Source organism: Vitis vinifera, chromosome 10 (genome assembly GCF_030704535.1).
Source record: "Vitis vinifera cultivar Pinot Noir 40024 chromosome 10, ASM3070453v1".
NCBI lineage: Eukaryota > Viridiplantae > Streptophyta > Magnoliopsida > Vitales > Vitaceae > Vitis > Vitis vinifera.
Genome location: NC_081814.1, coordinates 17,812,404 through 17,832,945, shown reverse-complemented (window position 1 = coordinate 17,832,945; position 20,542 = coordinate 17,812,404). Strand labels below are relative to the sequence as shown.

At 43.5% G+C, this 20,542-nt stretch overlaps 1 non-coding gene across 1 annotated transcript; it reads left to right on the top strand.

Annotated features, from left to right (window-relative positions):
- The first annotated feature begins 615 nt into the window (after nucleotides 1-615).
- Nucleotides 616-689, top strand: TRNAD-GUC (transfer RNA aspartic acid (anticodon GUC)). Its single transcript has one exon. It is a non-coding gene; the product is annotated as a tRNA-Asp (tRNA).
- The last annotated feature ends 19,853 nt before the right edge of the window (nucleotides 690-20,542 follow it).

Genomic DNA, 20,542 nt, shown 5'->3' with positions numbered 1-20,542 from the left:
ATCTCTTTCAAGGAGGCAGCGGGGATTCGACTTCCCCTGGGTGGGGGTAGGGTATTAAGAAAGGAAGTTGATCATGGATTATCAATAAGCCTAGAATTGATTCTTCTTGGGTCGATGCCCGAGCGGTTAATGGGGACGGACTGTAAATTCGTTGGCAATATGTCTACGCTAGTTCAAATCCAGCTCGACCCAATAATTCGCTGATCCAACATGAAATGCTATAACCCATTTGTTCGTCAGAAATGTCGGATACAGAGGAATAACGAAAGTCAAATTTTCTGATATATACCTACCCCCATTTATTTGCTCTACTTATTTGTTTTGTTCCTACAAATTCTGATCTTGCTAATGATCTAGATTCATATCTTGATCTGTAAGTATAAAGTCTAAGGAAAGGAAAAGAGTCAAGAAAAAAAAAATACTTTTTTCATTGAAAGATTGATTATCAATCGATTTGTCAATAACGAAAGGATTACTAGTAATCACTAAAGTGCATATCCGTGTGTATAATCAATATATCACTCGCGTCTCTCTTATAATAGAAGACGGCGCTTCTAAATAGAAATGGGTTGAATTAAATCATAAGAATATGTAGGATGTACACCTTCTTTCCCTGGGATTGTAGTTCAATTGGTCAGAGCACCGCCCTGTCAAGGCGGAAGCTGCGGGTTCGAGCCCCGTCAGTCCCGACGGATCCAATAAATACATTAATTCATCTATCCATTTTCTGTGAAAAGAGCGACAAGGAGCATATTTTCATTCCCAGGGGGGATCCTTATTCTTATTTAGATTTTATATCTTTTTTTTTTCTTTCGAATTTATCATCAAACAAATATGGGAATTTCCATTACTTCAACTAGTACCGATTGATGGGAGAGAGACATATGTGCATTAGTACAATTATTGGTAGCATTATATTCAGGTATCCAAGCGTGCTGGGTCTGGCTTTTTTATTACTCCTGATCCGTGTAATGGAATAGAGTACCATATGGTTCCCGGGAGCACATACACAAATGGAATTCGTTTTTTGTACGATACAAAAACAAAATGAATTTAACATAGTTACCCTAATAGAAGACTTTTCAAATTAAACCTATCTCCTTTTCTGGCTCCGATTTTGTGTAACTTCAATTACTAATTCAAATTTGAAAGAATCGATCTCATTCAAATTTCATACTGAACTTTTTATATATGAGTCCGAGTACTAATCCAAGGAAAGAGGATATTAAAAAAAAAAAAGATCAAACAACGATCCCACCACTCTTAGCAAGGTAATGAAGAATCTTTTTTTAGGGGTCCCATCGAAGAAAAACCAAACTCTAAAATAGTTCATTTTATGGAAGATTAGATCTTTTATACCGGGACTCATCTTTATCACACTTCTTTGTCTTCCAATAAAATTAGATCATTAAAAAACGGAGTTTAGAACTTGACCCCTATTCCTTTTTTCCATTTCACTTCTATTGTTTGTTTGGGTTTGTGATCAATGGAAGTGGAAAAGCGGTCAGATGAGACTTTATCTGATAATTGTACAAGGAAGGCAATTTCTAGAAAGAAAGAGTGGATAAATAAAGGAATTCTTGAGTGGATCAGGAATCCAATTTTTGAGTCGGTATGGATAAAAGATCTTCCTATGTTATACTATTCAATTCTCGACGATGAATCAATTTGATAGCTCAGATATTGTTATTCATGATATTGATCCGATTCAATATCATCGAGATGTAATTCATCCCATTGAATTTACAGGCGAAAGATTTTTCATATCTATGGGATTCAATCCCGAGTTATTGCGAAAAAAAAAATGAAACGATGATATTATGGAAGTCAATATTCTCGCATTTATTGCTACTGCACTGTTCATTCTAGTTCCTACTGCTTTTTTATTTATCATTTACGTAAAAACAGTTAGTCAAAATAATTAATTTGAATGAAACTTGAGTTATTTATTAGTTCTTATCAATGATTGAAGAAATGAAAGGGATTACAATTCCAAGTCTTAAATGAAATGAGTGGACTAGATTGAATCAGCGGTATATAGATCCAATACAATATATAGTATGGTAGAAAGAACTAGATGAACCTTTCTACCACACTTTCTATTGTATGAAGATATGGGATTGATATAGATCCATCTATAATTTGTATCTACATATATTTACATGTAAATATATGTAGATGTACATGTAAATAGCACTCCGATTCTATTTCTTCGCTACACCCAGCAATCAAACTAAAGCGCTAACGCGCAACGGCTTTTGCGCTACGCTAGGCGCTCAGTCCGTTGCTTGTTCCGTTCTCTACGACCACCCTTCATAGTAGCATCAGCCTGCTTAAGATCGTAGACCAACCTTGCTTCCTTCTTTGTTCCGGTAATCTATTTAATTTAAGTAGTTATTAAAGTACTGGTAGCCTCTAGCCTTGAATTCTCGTCTATCTATTTGTATAGGTCATCCCTTGAAATTCAATTGGGACAAGGGTCTCAGACTCTTCTTTCTTCAGATCTGTCAGCAAGGCTCTATCTTCTTTCTTTGGTCATCTGTCCGCGAATTTGTTGGAAAGGCTCTTTCTCTTTGCTGTCTCAATCGGTCCACGAGTACCCTCTCTTGCTTACTTGTTTACAAATAAAATCAAGATTTTCGAAAGTTATCGACTCCATTCATTGGTATGCGCGAATCCCATCCTTGGTCAATCCAACTCCTGCCTCGCCAAGTGCTCAATCAGTAAGACGACGAGCTTCTTGACTTGATCTACGACCAACCTTTGCCCTCTGAGGTCTCTTCTTCCTTTCCGGAGTGAGGGACTGAGTCTCTATGCCTTCCTTTGTTTAGTTAGTAAGAATATGCCAGTTCTCTCATTGAGAGGTACTAGGGTCCAGTTACAAGTCTTGATAAGAGGGCTTAAAAGCACCTAGCGTTCGCAGTCTCTCTGTGTCGTTAAGCGCCACCTCTTCGATCTAGTGGCTAATTGCTTTAATTGGTCGAAGCGAAGCGCGAATTCCCCCTCTTCAAGCTCCACGAGCGCTCCCTCTCTCTATCACGCTATCATTCAGCTTCCTTACGCCTCTCTTTCCTTAAGCATCCGCCCTTCTTCAATCGAGGAGATAGGGGGTCCAAGAAGGAGATAGGGGTCCCGCCAGTAAGAACTCTCGATAAGGCGCCTTAATTTCCGTGCTCAGTATCCAATTTCAATGCGCTATCACTACCTTAATGCAATTCAGTATTCTAGTCTTCCGTGAAGGAATGAACTCAAGAGTGAACGGCTGCGGGGAATATGGAATTTGAAACTCAATTATGTATCGCTCGAGAGGGTCCCCAAAAGGGTTGAAGCTGTCGCAACATTTTTCACATCTGTCCGTATCGGCCCTCCTCATGTTTATAGTGCCTCTTCAAGCTCTTTTATAGGGGATTATACCGAGAATAAGTCTCTAAAATAGGCCTTTTTTTTTAGACCGGATCTCTCATAGGTAAATTGAAAAATGTACAAGAGCTCTGGTAAGACTCGCATAGGCTATGGCTCTGAGCTCATCTGGATCTGATAACGCCAATCTGCTTACTCCGGCTCTACTGGTGCAATTGGGAATATCTCTCTCACCTGGTCAGCAGTACCTCATTCATTCCTTTAATTTATCCCATGTCTTGAAGCGGCAACAAAGGAAGAAAAAAGGGGATAGGCGGACGGAGGTGAAGCGGCTTACCTTCCTTTCCTCTGATCTACGACCACCCTGCGACTTCATCTGAATCTGAATCTGGATCTTCCGCAACAATTGGGATCGACCACTCATCTGGAGTATGTCACCTGGTCTGATCTGGCCTGGCTGATGAAAGATCTCGTTTTTATGACCATCTTTCTTAAGCCAAAAAAGGAGCTTAGCTCTCATAGGGCTTGGCTACTATAGCTCGAGGCTGTATTTCGTCCATCATAGAATCCAAATCTATAAATAGAGGAGTCGGCGCACAAGCGTCGTCGCTTTAGGTCCAATTTCTGCTGCTTAGCTCAGTGCGCTATCCAGATCTCGAATCATTGGCATTCACTTTGCTTGCTTTCCGTTCTATTATATATAATGTATTCCCCGATCAAATTGGTCTGGAATCAATCAGTAGTACGTCCCGCGCTTGATTGGCGAAGGAAAGCCGGGAATTTCAAATCTGGAATTTCGATATTAACTGCCCGGTCCTCTGTTTGTAACGATCTACGGTCAAGGGTCAATCGCTGAGGTGAATCTGGATCGGGATTGAGTTCTTTACTCTGTGGCAAAGGGTCAAGGCTCATCCGCTCATCTGGAATCGAATGACTTTCTTTCTTTATTTATCTCCTTCCCGTACGAAACGATCGATCCCGGTCCAAAGTCTTGATCGGTCGAGCTCTCGTTCTCTATCTAGCCGGGTGATAGGTACTTTGCTTTCTCTTTTTATTATATCTATCTTCTTCTATTTTATTCATATATCTTCAATTTTCATTCTTATTTATGCTCTTCTTTCCCCTCTTCTCTTATCGTCGAATTCTTTTCTTTTAAAATTTTCATAAAATATTCTAAAAAAGATAATTTTTTTTTCATCATGTACAGCAATTCCACTAGAGAGAATTCAACCATAAAAAAAAAAAAATAAAGGACGCTTAGCAATTCACCGAAGCAAAGACTTACTAATCAAAGTAGTTTGCATAGCACTGGATGTCATTTTCTTGTTGAGTTTGAACTTCCGGAACTCTTGAACTAAAGGAAGGAAAGCGTACTTCGCTAGCCAGGACAGACAGGGCAGGCAACTCCATTTACAGGACGGTATTTGTAAATGGATGGAACAGCAGGAGTGATTCGGGTAAGCGTGGGGGGGGATTATTTGGAACAATAAAACACAAGTGGCGTAGCAGTTCTCCAGATGCGCGCTTTGCTTATGGTGGTGCTGGCAAAACTCCAACGACTAGGTATGTTAGGTATGTGACTGCACTATTCTAAAGATAAGAGGTTTTTTCCCTACATACACATCACATGCGCACTCGAAGCATGACAAGGAGCGCAACCGCTCACAACAAGGGATAACCCTCTTTCTTTATGGAGACGACCAGTCTCTTTTCAATGAGGAAGACTTTACTCGGGTCTCGCCGGTGTCTTCACCAACGTAGTCACCAAGAGCCTCCCTTGCATCATCACCTCGATCGCTCGGGAGTGGTCCCATCGCTGTAATGGCCACTGACGCTACCCCGGGCACATCAGGATCGAATCTCGAGGAACGCCTCGCTCAGTTAGAGGCCGGCCTCGCTCAGAAGGATGCGGAGATAACTGCATTTAGAGCGCGTACCGCTCAAAATCCTCCTCCGACAGTGGAAGTCCCGCCTGTGGTCCACACCACTGCTCCTGCAACACAGCCAACGACACTTATTCCAGAGGCTGTACAGCAGATGATTACTGAAACTTTCAAAGCTCTTCAGCTGGGGGCAACGGCCAATTCAAGTACAGGGTATCAAAAAGCCTATCCTGTGTACATCGACCTTGTGCCGTTTCCACCAAACTACCAGCAGCCTCAGTTCTCGCACTTCGACGGAACTGGATCGCCAACTGAGCACATCGCTCATTTTCTTTCTCAATGTGGTGACACTGCTCAAAGTGGACCATTTTTGATGAGGCAGTTCGTCCAAACTCTTCGAAAAGCTGCCTTCACTTGGTATAGCAAGCTCCCACCCAGAAAAATCGAGAATTGGGATCAAATGGAGCGCGCTTTCCTTCAACGCTTCTACAGCACTCAAAAGAGCGTCGGCATCACTAAGTTGACTCAAACGACTCAGCGGAACTCCGAGGAAGCCGCCGACTTCATCACAAGATGGCGCAACCTCAGCTTGCACTGTCCACAAAGCATCTCCGAGCGAGAAGCTATACGCATGTGCATGAACAACTTGAAGCGAGACTCTCCTTCTACAGGGTGTCAAACCCGAAACCTTCAAGGACTTATCCTCCCGGGCGACAGATATATAGAATTCTCTCGCTCGTAATCTGAAGAGAGATAGACCCAAGAGGCCGGAGCCTAAATCCGACAATAAGACCAAGCAGTCCATGGCTACAACGGTCGTCCAGATGGGTAAAGGCAAGGCGCTAAAAGAGGCTGAAAAGCCTAAGGGCCGAGGTCGTTAAAAGAGCGTCTCGAGAGGTTTGTTTGTTTTTATTCCCGACGACAAGCTCGATGACATTCTCGACGGCCTCCTTGCCGCGAAGCTCATTCAGCTTCCAGAAAGAAAGAAGCCGGAAGAGGTGGATAAGACTGAGAATCCCAAAGTAGGTTCCACCGCATGATTAATCATCCGCTCAAGGTTTTTATTCATTCCTCAAGGTTGGTCGTAGATCAAGAGCTCATCGACAATGGGACCATCCGTATACGCCCCGTAGCCGAGCCATAGCCATCGAAGGAGTCTAAACAGGAGAAGGTCTCAGCCAACTCCACATCCATTGCAAAGATTCCTTCACCATTAAAAGGGTATCGTCCCGCACCAGTCTTAGAATCAGATGAGGATTGTCCTCTCCCATCATTAAGAGACTTGTTGCCTTCCTGTTCCGATGAAGACTTAAACTCATCAGCTTCAGAGGACGAGATGTCTGAGCTTGGAGGTTCCGCTTCTATAATGTTATAATAAATAAAGGTGCCCAGACCTTGCGTCTGCCTTTGCTGGCTAGATGCGGAAGTGAAGGTTCACGCTTGGGCCCTTGACGAGTACTTTTCTTTTAGTTAGACCATAGGCGCTAAAGAAAGGGCGGTAAGCCATGAAAGTTCTAGCTAAAGTGCGATATCCGTCGTTCTTTCGCGCTAAAGCAAGAGAAGTTTAGGTAGGAGTACGTCGCTTCTTTCTTTTTTATATCTGCTGTCCCAGCTGAGTTCCGCTATCAACTAATTATAGTCGCATAGCAAGCGATGTAATAAATCACTGAGATCTTTTTTATTTTAAGTAAATCATAGATAAAGCATTACGGAGGAGCTTCGCTTTCTGCTTCCGTTGGCGCGTTGCAGTAATGAAAAAAAGAATGAGATTGGTTCGGTCTTAAGTCTTTGGGTGAATTCATTTAGGTATCGAAGTTTTTGTTATTGCCATACCTTGCTTGGCAGCAGTGGGCTTGGTAGTAGCATAGGTGGGCCCTCGGGCAGTTAGTTCAGGGCGTAGGGATCACTGTCTCACTGTGATACCCGAAAACTGTCTATGCCCACATTTCATAGTTTTAAAGCGCTGTTTAGTGATTTTCATGTCTTCTGCTACTTTAGGAAGATTCAGACATTAATTTATGCCTTCTTTTAGGCGTCTAGACGCCTTCCCCCAATTCTAGGATGCGTAGTAGCTCTAGTAAGTCCGTAGCTGGATCTGGATCAGGATGCGGAGTTTGAGCTGCGGGGTGAGGGAGAGATGGCTATGTTTATCCCATCCCTTCTTTGGTTCAGTCTTTGGTAGTAGGTGCGACATTGAAGGAGTTAAGGGCAAAGGGCGGGAGCTTTATTCCCACTCCCAGTAGTCTGTCTTCAGTAGTTCGCTTGGAAAGTAGTCTTTCGTAAGCAGGAGCGTAGCGCTTCGCAGGTGAAGGTGCAGGATATGCTTCTTCCCTTTATAGCGGCTTCTGTCATTTTCACATAAATGTTGTAAAAAATCCTATCTCCCCCTATCTCTACTTCTGCTAACGAACGCTAGAATTGGGATATCGATAAAGAGGGTAGACCGTCGAGGGTTCAACAAAGAAAAGCAATAAAACGGATGCGCATTAGCGCAACGGCTTTCGCGCTAGGGCGTTAAGCACCTTTTGCTTGTTCGCTAGCCTCTCTACGCCCAATTCTGATCTTCGATCAGCCCTCTCGTTCCGACCACCTTCTGCTCCCAGTCGGGGTAGATGTCTAACCAGGAAGAGATATACATGGTAGCTAGCTGAGACCCCGAATGAATCTCCTGCGCCTGTAGATTCAAGATTGATTGTTCAACCTAGTTGCTCAACCTGGAGAGATTCGAATAGTATTGAATGGGGGGAGGAACCAGCTAATAGTCCTAGATGCCTTGCCTATCCTACGGAAGACTAATCCACATTAGCAGTGGGGTGGAAATGTTGAATTGTTAAGTGGTTTTATGAAACGATGCAAGAATTCGCCCCTATCACGTAAGGCTCGCCCTTATAGCTTATGGGGGGGCACACTCGCAGGAAGCAGACCCATTCGGGAACCAAGCAATGCCTGCCCTGCTAGCTGCCGTGATGAAGTGGGAACCCATTTGTGGGACCCGGGGGATAGAGTTTTTAGCCGATTTGAATATTAATTCAAGGGTGTGGTTTACATATTCATACATAGAAGATGCTCCTGCTTCGATCGAAAAGATTCGTTCATTACGTTCATTAAGTAAGTCGCAACACATTCATTTGTTGATGGGTGAGAGGCAAAGCAGGAGCCCGGAGCATGTGCCAGTGAGGGAATAATGGAGCAAGCAATAGGAAATGGCGCGGGCACCGCCACTAAGACTGAATGAATGCAGGCAAAAGCTATTACTTTCTTGATTCATTTATTTGTTATATACGAAATGAGGTCTTCCCTGTCAGTCACTGGTTCAATTCTTCCATTACTCCTTTCAGTGATGGCTATTCGCTATTCCCCGAACAACTCGATGAATAGGGAACCAAGCAGTCGACCATTCACCGCACCTCGAATTCGAAACCAAAAACATCTGGCGATCGACAACAAAGCGCCTTCCTGATCTTCGACCACCCTGCCGAAAACTTGAACGGAATCGAGGTTTCTTGGCAGCTCCTTCTCGAAACCCGAAAAGAATCCATCGACCTGGCCAACCATCCCTCGCTTTAAGTGAACCGATTAAAGCGGATGAAAGAAGAAAGTTCGGGTAGTCGGGTGCGGTATTTAATCACCCTCCCTTTCCGAATCAATCTACTGCCTCAGAATCCTATGCCGGAATAGTAGCTGTCACCGAATATTTTATTATTATTTTTTTTTTCATTAAAAATATTAGAATACTAAAATCTTGGAGTAGGAGCACCAAAGTCTCATTCAGTAGTTCCCTTTCCTAGCTATCAATTTGAAAATAACATTTCCATTTTTCCATTTCTTCTGAGAAGCATGTACCAAATTCTACTCATTAAATCGAAATAAGGAAATCCCTTTCTTTTTTAAACAGAAAAATCGGTTGGTTTGATAGAAACTGTTAGATCTGTTTGCTAGGAATAAAAAATAGGATCTCTTGGCCGATGCCGATTCGTATTGAAATGCGGACTCAACTACTCGCTCTACTCGGTATGAGGATGATTGATGTTGCTTCTTGGAATAATGCTGCGCCAAACTGGCAAGCTATCCAGTAGTAGCTAAGAACTACACGAAAAAGCACATTATTAGTACACGGGGCTTTGACCTGCCTGATTGAAGCTCTTTGATTTCAGAAACAACAACTAAACGATATCAAATATATTTGGCACCTCGATGTCGGTTCTTCCTTCTCCACCTGGGGCAGTAGTATTCTGTTCCAAGGGCTGGGGCTGAGAAAGGTATGTATCGATTCCTCCGTCCCATGCCATGCTCCATTTCGTGGCTGGCAGAAAAACGCCTGGGAAATGAGATGGGAATTAGTACATATGGTAGTTATGGAATAGAATAAGATATACTGACTACTTCGCCCATGGTCGATCGGGAACATATTTAAACATCTTCTTCCTCTTACTATGGTTGAGCTGCCTGCCTTTACAGTCGATCGAGCTCACCCTGACTTTTGAAGTCGAAGGGGAAGAACAAACTACTCATAGCACACCCCGGAAGGGAAGATAGATCAGTTATTGTATTGACTCGTAGCCCAGCCTCACCTGATGATGAACGCTTCTTCCGCAAAAGCAGAGGCCGGCCCATCATAATGCCCGCACCTTTTTGCCTTAGGCTTTCGAAATCCGATCTTTACGACTGCACTGATGGAACTGCATCTATAACGGAGACTTTCATTTCAGATCAGTATCTATAACAGTCGTTCGTGAACCGATTGGCAAGGCACTGACCTTTAAAGTCCCTCCCTTACCTCGTAAGTAAGCAGATACTAAATAAATACCCTAATAATAAAATTATCGTTCGTTTTGAGGGCCTCCATCAACCAGGCCCTGTATCATATAGCCCCGTATCGTCAAACAAAGGAAAACAAACCTCACAAACCAAGGTTGACCTGAGATTTCAAACTTGCCGTCGTGCAATACTAGGGGTTAGTAGATCACTAATTCACTACTGTTTATGGTCAAGTAGTTGGCAAAGAAGATGCTTTCAAATACTAGGGGGCACTCTCTCTCAATCCATACTTCATCTACTCTTCTACTAAGGTTAAGGGCCAACCCCTAACCACGGCCGGAAACGTCAATGACTAAGAAGGCTAAAAATCTGAAAGCTGGAAGCGGGAGATCACTAACTCTTTATATGAAATACCGGATTAATATCAGTAATTTACCGTACCAAAACCCTTTGACACCTACGCTGCAACCCTGATGTCTTTCAGACTAGCTTAATTGCTTGCCCTACTGGGTCCGTACTAGCCAGGCACCTTACGAAACACACTTTAGAGCGTGCATGAACTGACAAACTTGATTGACAGCATAGCAAATGTCAGGTCTGGTGAGAGTGAGGTACTGAAGGGCGCCAACAATGCTACGATATTCTGTTGCATCAGAGAGAGGAGCACCATCGTATGCAGAGAGCTTTGAGCCAGACGCAAGGGGTGTGGGACATGGCTTGGAGTCTTGCATATGAGTGCGAGTAAGCAGATCCAAGGTGTATTTAGTCTGAGTCAAGACTAGAGAAGTCGATGTACGTTTGGCTTCGATTCCCAAGAAAGAAATGAAATGAATATCACCAAGATCTTTCATGGCGAAGTGTGTACCCAGTCGCTGAATGAAAGAAAGGAGACGAGAAGAGACTGAAGCAGGAAATAAATACCTGAGAAAGATCCAGCTGCGAACTGCTCTGTGGCTGAACAGGAAAGAGGTCAACAGCGGCAAGGATAGGAGACTGATCCATATACGTGCGAGGTTTGGAATCCAACAAGCGAGAAACTTGACTTTGAGAAAGAAGGGGGGCCGCCTCTTCTAAAGGAGGAAGAGGGTCGCGGCATGAAGGTGGGACCCCCACTGGATCGAATCCCTTCCATAATGGAAAAAATGGAATCCTAATACTAAGATAGATAGCGGGGACAAAATGAGCGGCGGAACCGGCCGGCAGCAATGATCTATGTATCGATCGAGGTCTCCTATTCTGAATGAAGTTCGGCCTGGACAAAGAAGATGAGCAGCTCCTTCCTCTTCCTGGTTGCTCATTATTCCCCCTGGCCTACTGGAAGAAGTCAATCCTTGGATCCAGCCGAAGAGTCCACTCGCTAGAGGAAGCTAGGTCGACTTCCAGTTGCTCCCATCCATCCTCATATAGGTAAAGTAAAGGTCGATCATCCATCATGTTACTGGATAGATCTATTCAGCTCGGAGACAAAAGCAAAAAACCGTTTTGATTAAAATATTTTTTATAGAATTATGCCGGAATGAGCCAAAAAAGGTGAGCACCCCTGCGCTAGTAAACTTTTTGGCTGAGCCCTATCTTGCTACCTCAGACACCGGCTATGAAGTGGAAGTTGTCTTTGCCTACTGCCTGCTTGGAAGAAGAGAGATTGATATTTTCTAACTGCAGGAAGTGGAAGTAGTGAGTTGACCTTTAGTTCCTCTTGTTCAAGTATCTTTACTTTTTCTTTCAGGGCTTGATGAAGGCTAGAGCTATCTGCTTGAACTGATGGAAGGAAGAACTCCTTGCATAGCCCTGCCTTAGGGTGGAAAAGTCAAGTGAGACCTTGCAACTTATATACTTAAAAGACTTCCACCGAAAAGAGAGAGTTTCCAAAAGCCAACAGACGAGTGCCCTTACTGAAACCAAGCTTCCGACTTACAACTTGAAAGAAAGATGATCTTTTCAAAGTAGCCTTCCTAACGAGTTCCCTTCCTGAAGCCTGTGCTATCTCAGTTACCCGAAATCAAAAAAATCAGAAGGAAGATTTAGAGATTCAAGGTTGTTAAACAATATTCATCGAGGGAGAAATTCGGAAGTGGAAGGCTCAGAATTCAATAGTTGTCTTTCTTGGGCGGCTAAGAAAGACACCCTCAAGATAGATTGTCTATCGTACGCCTGGCCCCCCGTGTGCCTAACGAGAGAAAAAGCAAGGAAAGAGCTTGACTTAAAAGCTGGTAATGTCTTTAAATCTCTCAAAAGCCGACTAGTTTTTCAATCAACCGCACTTACCTTTAGAGTTGGAACGGAAGGACATATTGATTCTCTGACCTAAACCAACTATCCGAAAAATGCCTATGCCCTTCCCGAAAGAAATAGGGAATTCCTGATCTTCTCAAGAACTGAAGGACGGAAACGACCGAACAAGGAAATTCTCTGAGATGTCCCGCTAACCGTAATCTTAAAGAGTTGTTGTGATCTTCTCTGCTTTCCCGAAAAGTGGAATTCCTAATCCGCTTGCTACCCGAATAACTGACTTAACTGACAAGCGTGTACCTGCCGAGACAAAGCATAGAGCTTGCTGGCTATTTGCTTCACACGACGACCAGAGGATGATTCCCGTAATATAGTAACTTGCTCTGAAGCAATGTTGCCTGCACTTGAGGTAGCAGTTGTTGTGTGACATTCCCGGATTGTTACTGGTCTACTACCGCCGATAGAAGTTTTTGAAATCTGGCCCCTCTCGGGAGCCGTTGATACTGTGCCCTATGTGAGTAAGTTGGTGCCTGTAGCTGATGAAGGCGCCCTGCCTATCCTGGCTCTAGTGACACGATTGGGTTCTCGGCTTCTTGTATTTAAAGTGATTCGTGTATGGCTGTGCGCTCCCTGTTTCAGCTGACCCACCAGTGCCCATATTGAGCCGAGCTCAGTCCACTCCTGCGCATTCTTTATGGGAGTAGGGGCTTTCAAATAGAGAGTTGCTGGAAAAGGACCTCTGTCAGCGGTTGAACTTCCGCATTACTCCCCCTCTATAGTCAGTTGTTGGGATGTCTTGATCGAAACCGAACTTCAGTGCCACCCAGCTCTGATTCTATGCAGCAGTTGGGAAGACCAGTTTATACTTCTCGAATTCAATTTCTTCCTACTGCACCCCCAATCTTCTCATTCGGATTTCAGATTCTATTGAAATCACCAGCAATCATCCAGGGAATAGAAAGTGACTGAGCATAAGCATGCGTTTCCTCCCAAAGCAACCTCCTTTCTACTCTGTTGCATTTAGCATATATGAATGATGCACAGAAAACAGAAATTCATAGGTTGTGATCGTACCTTAAGAGAGAGAATCTGATCTGCTACAACCGAGTGCACTTCCTTTCCCTTCCTTGAATTGGCTTAAAGGCGATACCTTCGTTCCTCTCCCGTTGGTCGAGACTTAAAAGACCTTTCCTTTGGCTCTGGAGTTCATAGTTCGAAGAGCTCGTCCCTCTTGGGAAGCCCTATAGCTTACTTAAGGCGGAACTGGCAAGCGAAGCGGGAAGGTTAAGGCAAGGAAAGAACTCTTCCAGAAGATATTCTAAACAGCTTTCCGGGCGACTCCGTTTCCTAGCTACAAGCTAAGAGAAAGTAGTTCCAAAGTTGGTAGTACTCAAACCTTTGAACAAGAAGACATCTTTTCATTTCGAGATGCTGGCCTTGCCGAGAAGGGCTTGCAAAGGATAGATGTCCCAGTTAGATGACTTCAGGAGTGGAAAAGAAATTAGAATTCATTGACCAAGTTTCCCTCTCGAAAACTAGTTTCTCAACCTCCTATAAGGTACTAATTCAACTTATGCTTTCTCTTGTTTAAATGCAATCTAGAGCCCCCTTCTGGAAACTGTGGAAAAATAACTAATAGCCAACTCCCAACCAAAAGCGAAGTAGCTATCAACGGAAATGGGACTTTTGAACTTGTGATTTTGTTCGATAGGAACGATCCGAAAAGCTTATACTCTACAGCTAGAGGGCGGGTCTAGCGGAAAGCGAAAAGCAAATAGAAGTGGAAAAGCCGATGATGCCTCTTGAGAGTTGGATTAGAGGAGTTCCTAATACGGATTCTTCTTGCAAAGAAAGGTTCTTTTGTACTTCTGCCTAACCTAACATAAAAAAAGGCAAAGAGCAATATCAAAGCCGATGATGATTCTTGAGAGGAGGACTTCCTTGAAGAGCCTGTTTAGCCCCTTTTTATGGAAGTAGGGATGCCCCTCTTCTGATTCTGGTTATGCCTTGGGATTGGGACTTTCTTTCAGGGAAATGGCATGACATGATGAGTGTTTTGAAGCTATTTCATCTGGCTTTCTAACAGCCAATTCCACTAATAAACAGGAAGGGGATTAGATTGTTCTAACCGCCTGTGTTACGCGAATATCTATTTTTTATTTTTTAAGGGTACCCGAAAAGTGGCATCTGACTGAGGACGAGTTTCTGGAATAAAGAAAGAAAGAAAGCCTGGAATAAATAAAGAAAGCGATAGCCGAGAGAGTCGATGTATCTTCCCTCGTTGTAAGATTACTGAAGGAACGGCTTCCTTCAATCCATTCGATAGCCTCTCGTCTTCTTCTTTTGAGGAGGAGTTACCATTTCCGGAATAGATAGAGGGAAGACTTCTTCGGTAGGTGCCTCCTCTTCCTCTTCCAGGGGCTGATGGTAGGGGGGCTTTCCGGGCGGATGGATCGGGTAAAGAAGGAACGAAAGAGCTAAAAGCAAAAAACCTAAGAGTTGGTTTTTGAGGGCTTTAAAAGCGTCTTCCTTCCCTTAATGTCCTTTAGCCCTTGGTTGGCTCTTCTAGCACCTGAGTCAGGAGGACGACCTCTTCGAGTTATCTTTCAAAGAGAGCATTTTTTATTCCAGCCGAGAAGAAGGAAAAACAACAAGACAAAAAGGATCAAACTTTCTATTTGATATAGACAGATCGGCCTTCAAGCGATGAAAACTACCCGCTCTCTAACTCCTTCACCTAGCGGTAAAGTGCTTACAGCTCCTATTTTTCCCTTTCTTCGGGGACGGCGACGGGTCTGTAAAGCTCATAAAATGGGAGGAATTCTTACTTAGAGAATCATGAGTTAGAATGGCAGGTGTTCTCTCGGCCTAGAGAGACCTGAAGAAGGGTTGAGTTGTTGAATCAAGAGGACATCCGCGCTGTCTCTAGTTAGCCAGCAGGACTACCTTTTCTAGTTTCTCTAGTGGGAAATTCATTCTACTATAACCAAGTGGGTCTAACGAAAATGGCTTTTTCAACCTCCTGTAAGGAAGCTCTCTTCAAATGGTGTAGAAATGGCGATTGAAGCGTCAGAAATAGCCAATGCGCCCATAACCCCGAATTCAACTCCTAAAAAGTCAAGGAATTTGGCTTCTGTCTTTGAACCTGGGGGGACAAGTGGCATTTGAAAATCCCTTAGATTCTTCATTCGAGTCGGATAAGGGTTTGGGGATTCTATTAAGAAAGAGAAAGAGAAGCAGGACATAGCTAGAATAGTAAGCGCACCTCTATCTCCAATAAAGAAAGAGAAGAGGACTCGCTCTCTTGAAGAGTGTTAGGCGCAACTCTGATAGTAAGCGCTCTTGGTTCTAGTACTTAAGTCGACTTCTCCCCGTAAAGTACAGCAGTAGACTTATTAACGCACTGAGCTGTCTTCTTCTTTCCTAGTACTGCTCCCCTACCCCTACATTAATTCTTGAGTTATGGAGTTGTCTTCCCTACTAAAAGAACTGAAAACACTGGGTTTGTTCAAGTAAGGTCTCTTGCTTTCTGTTCTGCTCTCTCAAGCACCAAAGTCCAATCAAAGCATAAGTAAGGGGATTCGTCTACTTCTTCCTAGATCTCCCCCTACTATTGATAAGAGTCAGTCGAATCTATTTTCTTAGGCAGCGCGAAAAGTTAGATAAGATTAAGAAAGCCAGCAAGCAAGCCAGCAAACACGAAACGATAAGGGACCACTCCAAGCACTATCACTCCAATAAAACCTCCCATAAGGAATAGGAGTCGTACACTTCAGTCTTGATCCAATTTCTCTACTTAGTCAAATAAAAAACAACTCTATCCGTCTGCGCTGCTCTAGTATCCCTAAAATCACTTGATCTACCTTGCAGCTATGAAAGCAAGCCCTAATAAGCTAAACCGGGAAGTGGGAAGATCTTTTTGATAAAGGATCTCCCTGTAGTGTGGATCTCTCACTTACTCACTTACTGTGGGAAGTCCTGAGATAATTTCTATCCTATCGGTTCGGTTAAGAAACTAGATTCCCTCCCCGCGGATCTATCCTTCCTATGGTGTAAGCGCTTTTCAGCTGTGTTAGAGCTCAGGGTTTCTACGCTGATAAGTAAGAGTAACTATATCTCTGGTCAGAGAAGAGTATAGTTGCGAACAAGCAAGCACTAAGGTGCACCAATCTTAGCTTAGAAAAGAAAGTGTCCAATACCTGCACAAAAAGACAAGCTGAATTAAGGAAAGAGAGCAGTCCACTTATTAGCAGCTGTTCAAGTTAGCCCTCTTATGCTCTAGTACAGCATCTTATTTTCTCACCGGGGAGCCCTTGTCTATTAATTAAGTAGAAACTAGTCTCATAGGTTGGTCCTCTCTTCTCTATATCTATTTCTATGCAAATTCATCCTTTCCTTCCCCCTAGGAAGAAAGTCCGTTCCCCTGCTCCTCTTGATTCTGGGTAAACTATACCGTCTGCCCTAACTTCTGCGACTGCATCTGAAACTGCTTTTTTGGGGGGATTCAAAATGGAAGTGAAGACTTCATGCTTTAACCGGGAGGATCTCTTTCTATCCCAGCCCGTTTGGCCAAGGGTGAGTACAAATTCTGACGTTTGATCGGTCTCATAGCCGGAATTTCGTGTGACCTCCAGATAGAAAATTGTTTAGGTCAGACGTCACACGAAGTGGTGGAATAACGTCACATTGAAAATCGTGAGATGGGAGAGCATCGAAGGGTTGGTTTGGCCAGCCCAGACTAGCGTACGTAGGAGCATCGGGTAATGCGTCCGTCCAAGCGAGCTGCACTGTAATTACGTATGACATTTCCTTGCCAATCCTCCCCACACACAGGCCCTGCCCCCAAAAACTTTCCTGGAGGAAGAGTCCCCTGACCTTCCTTAGGCCGGCCTCTTTCCCTTCCTCTTCTTACTTAAGAAAAATCTCATAAGCAAAGGGGAGAGAAAAGAAAGCACAGAAAAGTGAGAGTCCGGGGTTTACAGGATCTGTGACTGAAGCTTCCACATGAGTTTGACTTTTTTATCTGACTTGCGTCAGTACAGTAAGGGGTTTACTGCGGATTTGCGAGAGTCTGGTTTGAAGATCTCGACTGAGTTGGAGAGGGAGGAAGACTTGGCTGACTAGATAGAGGGTTAGAGCGTACAGGGTTTGCAAAGTAAACTTCACAACTCTTGCATCTGGCACTTCCTTACTTACGATATTCTATCCTGACTTTATCACGCTACCCCTTCTCTTCCGTACTTTCTGCTTTCCCTGACCCTTTCTCTTCTTCTTCCTAACCTTCTTCTTCTGCTTGAACTGAAACTGACTCAACTAAATAAAATATCCCATGGGACTGACTTATACACCGCTAGGGATAGCTTAGCCGGTTAGATTACTATAACCTTCCTTATTCACTAGCTTACTTGATAGCGGGATTAGCTGGCTCCTACTCCTACAGGGTTAGATAGTTTATCCACTTCCTTACTTCCTCAAAAAAAGGGGATAAAGGTTTTAGAACCAGCAAACCCCCTATATAAAAGTAAGAAGAAGGTTATAAAGCAGCTATCCGGAAGTAAGAGTCTGAGTCAGCCTCGTTCTAGTGCAAGGTTATCTTTTAAGTAATTACTGAGGATAGAACTCTATTTAAGTAAGCTCATCGCTCTATCAAGGAAGTTAGGAGCTAGTCTGCCAAGCTTAAGAATAAGTTCAAAGTAAGCAAGGTTGTCAGCGGGTAAGGAAAAGAAAAGGTAGGCTTAGAACCAGTATACCCTATATTGTATCCAGTAGTTAGTCTGCCAACCCTTGAATTCTCTGGTGATAGGAGTCTTAAGTAAGAAGTATATCCCCGCCCTTACAGCCAGTAGTCAGTCTACTCTTGAATCCCCGGTGCTAGAGATTGTAAGCGTGATAGAGTCGAAGGAAGAAACAAACCCTTTACCAGCTAACCTTCTAATTTCCTTTTGCTATAGAGAGCTCTTTTCATAAACTAGTGTAATCCATCTTTTATCCTATTATAGCTAGAGGAAGCATGTTGACGAAACGAACCTGCTCTTTACTGTAGGAGTCAGCCTATGAGCACCATCTATCCTAGCCTTGTAGTAATGGACTGGTTTTATAATCATTTCAGTCCCACGAGATAGAGTTCAAGTTGGGAGGGTTTTAAAATAAGCTACCCTTCCTTTAGCTCCAGATAGAGCTAAAGCAAGCATTGGTATGGGGTATGAGATTTATTTTTAAGTCAGCCAGACAGCAAGGGAAGAGAAAGAGTCAAATCAATCAGTTAACCGTCACTCATCCCTGGCTTGGCTACGAAGCATAGCTATGAAAACGCATCTCGAACATCTTTTCGTTACCGATCTGATCTGGCTATCTCGAACGAGTTCAAAGATCTCTCCTCTACGTCGGCCTTACGAGTGATAGAAAGACCTTACGAGGGCTAATTTAAGTATTCCCAGCACGCTTCGTCGATTACCGGAATTTGAGGGAAAAGTCACCATCCCCTTTTCCTATGTTACAGAATGAGTAAATCAGTCTTTTGACTCCCTTACGAAGCTTTCAGTAAAGTAAGGACTATTCTCATTTGAAAGATAACTAGTAAAGGAACCGGTAGGATTATCACTTCATTCGTGAGAAGGATTTGCTGCTTCCTCCTTTGCCATTGCTGCTGGATTCTAAACCTGCTCTCCCTACTTCTCCTCCTAGGAGGAGAAGGCAGACTCCATTGAAGAAAGGGGGCTAACCCTATTGCCAAGCTAAAACACTAAGCCCGGAGATGCCGTATGCTAAGATGCTTTGACCGGCAATTCCGAATCTTCTGGTAAAAAAGAGGGATATTCAAAGCAATCCACCCAAAATGCTAGGGGATTTTATTCCTCTCTAGAGATTCCTTCCTAAAAGGAGCCGTGATCTTATTATTTTTCTTTATATACACACCAATGCCATACCACCTTCGACAGGTAAACCGGAACCACGGAAAGCAGAGTGAACAGCTTCACATCCTACTGCCAAGGTGCGTGCCCAACTATTTAAATAGCCTTTTTCTTCATTGCTAGGATCAACGGCAAAGGCAAAGATCCACCAAAAGGAGGACGTTGAACAAGAGCTTCTCTTCTTTGAACACGGGGAATCACTGCTGATAAAACAAAAGACTAAGCCATTCTTGGTGTCCCAGCTTAACCACACTAAACTAACTCTTTCTCCTAACCCGGTGATAGAATAGAGACAATTCCCTATTGAGTTACCTACCCTAAGGCGCGCATCTCCTCTTTTAAACAGTCAATTGCCCATGTTCAAGCTCAAAGCAGTGAAACCAAGGAAAGCTGTCTAGCAGTCAACAAATCTCATCCCTGGGAGACTTGACTACGACTACGGCTATTCAAGAGAAGATCAGGAGTAGCCTTTCTTTTCTCTCGATCTCGAATACTTTCTAATCAGAAGCCTTAGCCATGTCTCCCTCCCTAGCTACTTGAATACCGGGAAGCCTAATCAGCCTTTCGCTCGTCCCTTTGCCCTTTCATCCATCCTTTCGTTCCTTATTAAGGTCTCGGCCTTAGAGGGCTAATGAAAACTGTTAACCAAAGCGCACTTCTAAGCCTAACTCTTAGCAATGATCTGTGACCTGTCTAGGGCTACATTCACAGCTGAGACTATTTGAAGACGAGGAAGAATTGAATGATTCTTGCCCTTTCTTTCTTCCAAAATGCCGATGCCGACTCTTATCGCCTTGAACACTCTCCTTTTTTTAGGAATAGCAGGAAAGATCAGATCCATGAATACTATGGGTCAGGGGTTAGGAGATTTATACCCTGCCCCAGTCTTTTACCTGGGAATCTCAGATGGGAACAAATATCCTCCCGGAAAGCTTTAACGTGTCGAGCAGAAGTCTTTCCAAAGCCAAGTATGGTTAAGCTTCCTGTCCCACCTCCTAATGGAAACTCGGTCTTTTTGTCCTACATGCTGATTTCCTTCATAGAGGGAGAGTGAAATCGTGCCAGTTTTATCCACCCGCGTCTTTTTGGCTTCAAGTCAATTTCCCTTCTACGGAGATCGAAAAAATAAAAAAAAGGGATCTCCCCCCTAATAAGGAGATCTTTGTCGATGCTCGTAGCTCATAGAATGAAAATAAATGTGGGGCTTCTCTCGTCTTAGTGAAGTGGAACTAAAATACCCGAGTGAAGGAAACTCAATAGTAAGAGGGGGGCAACTCACTTCTTTTCCTGGTCCCATCTAACCAGACACTTCATACCTGGTGGATTCTTTCTTGATGGTTGAATGTGAAAAAAGAAGAAAATTAACCCGGGTAAGTAAAAAAGAAAATAAAACTCACTTGA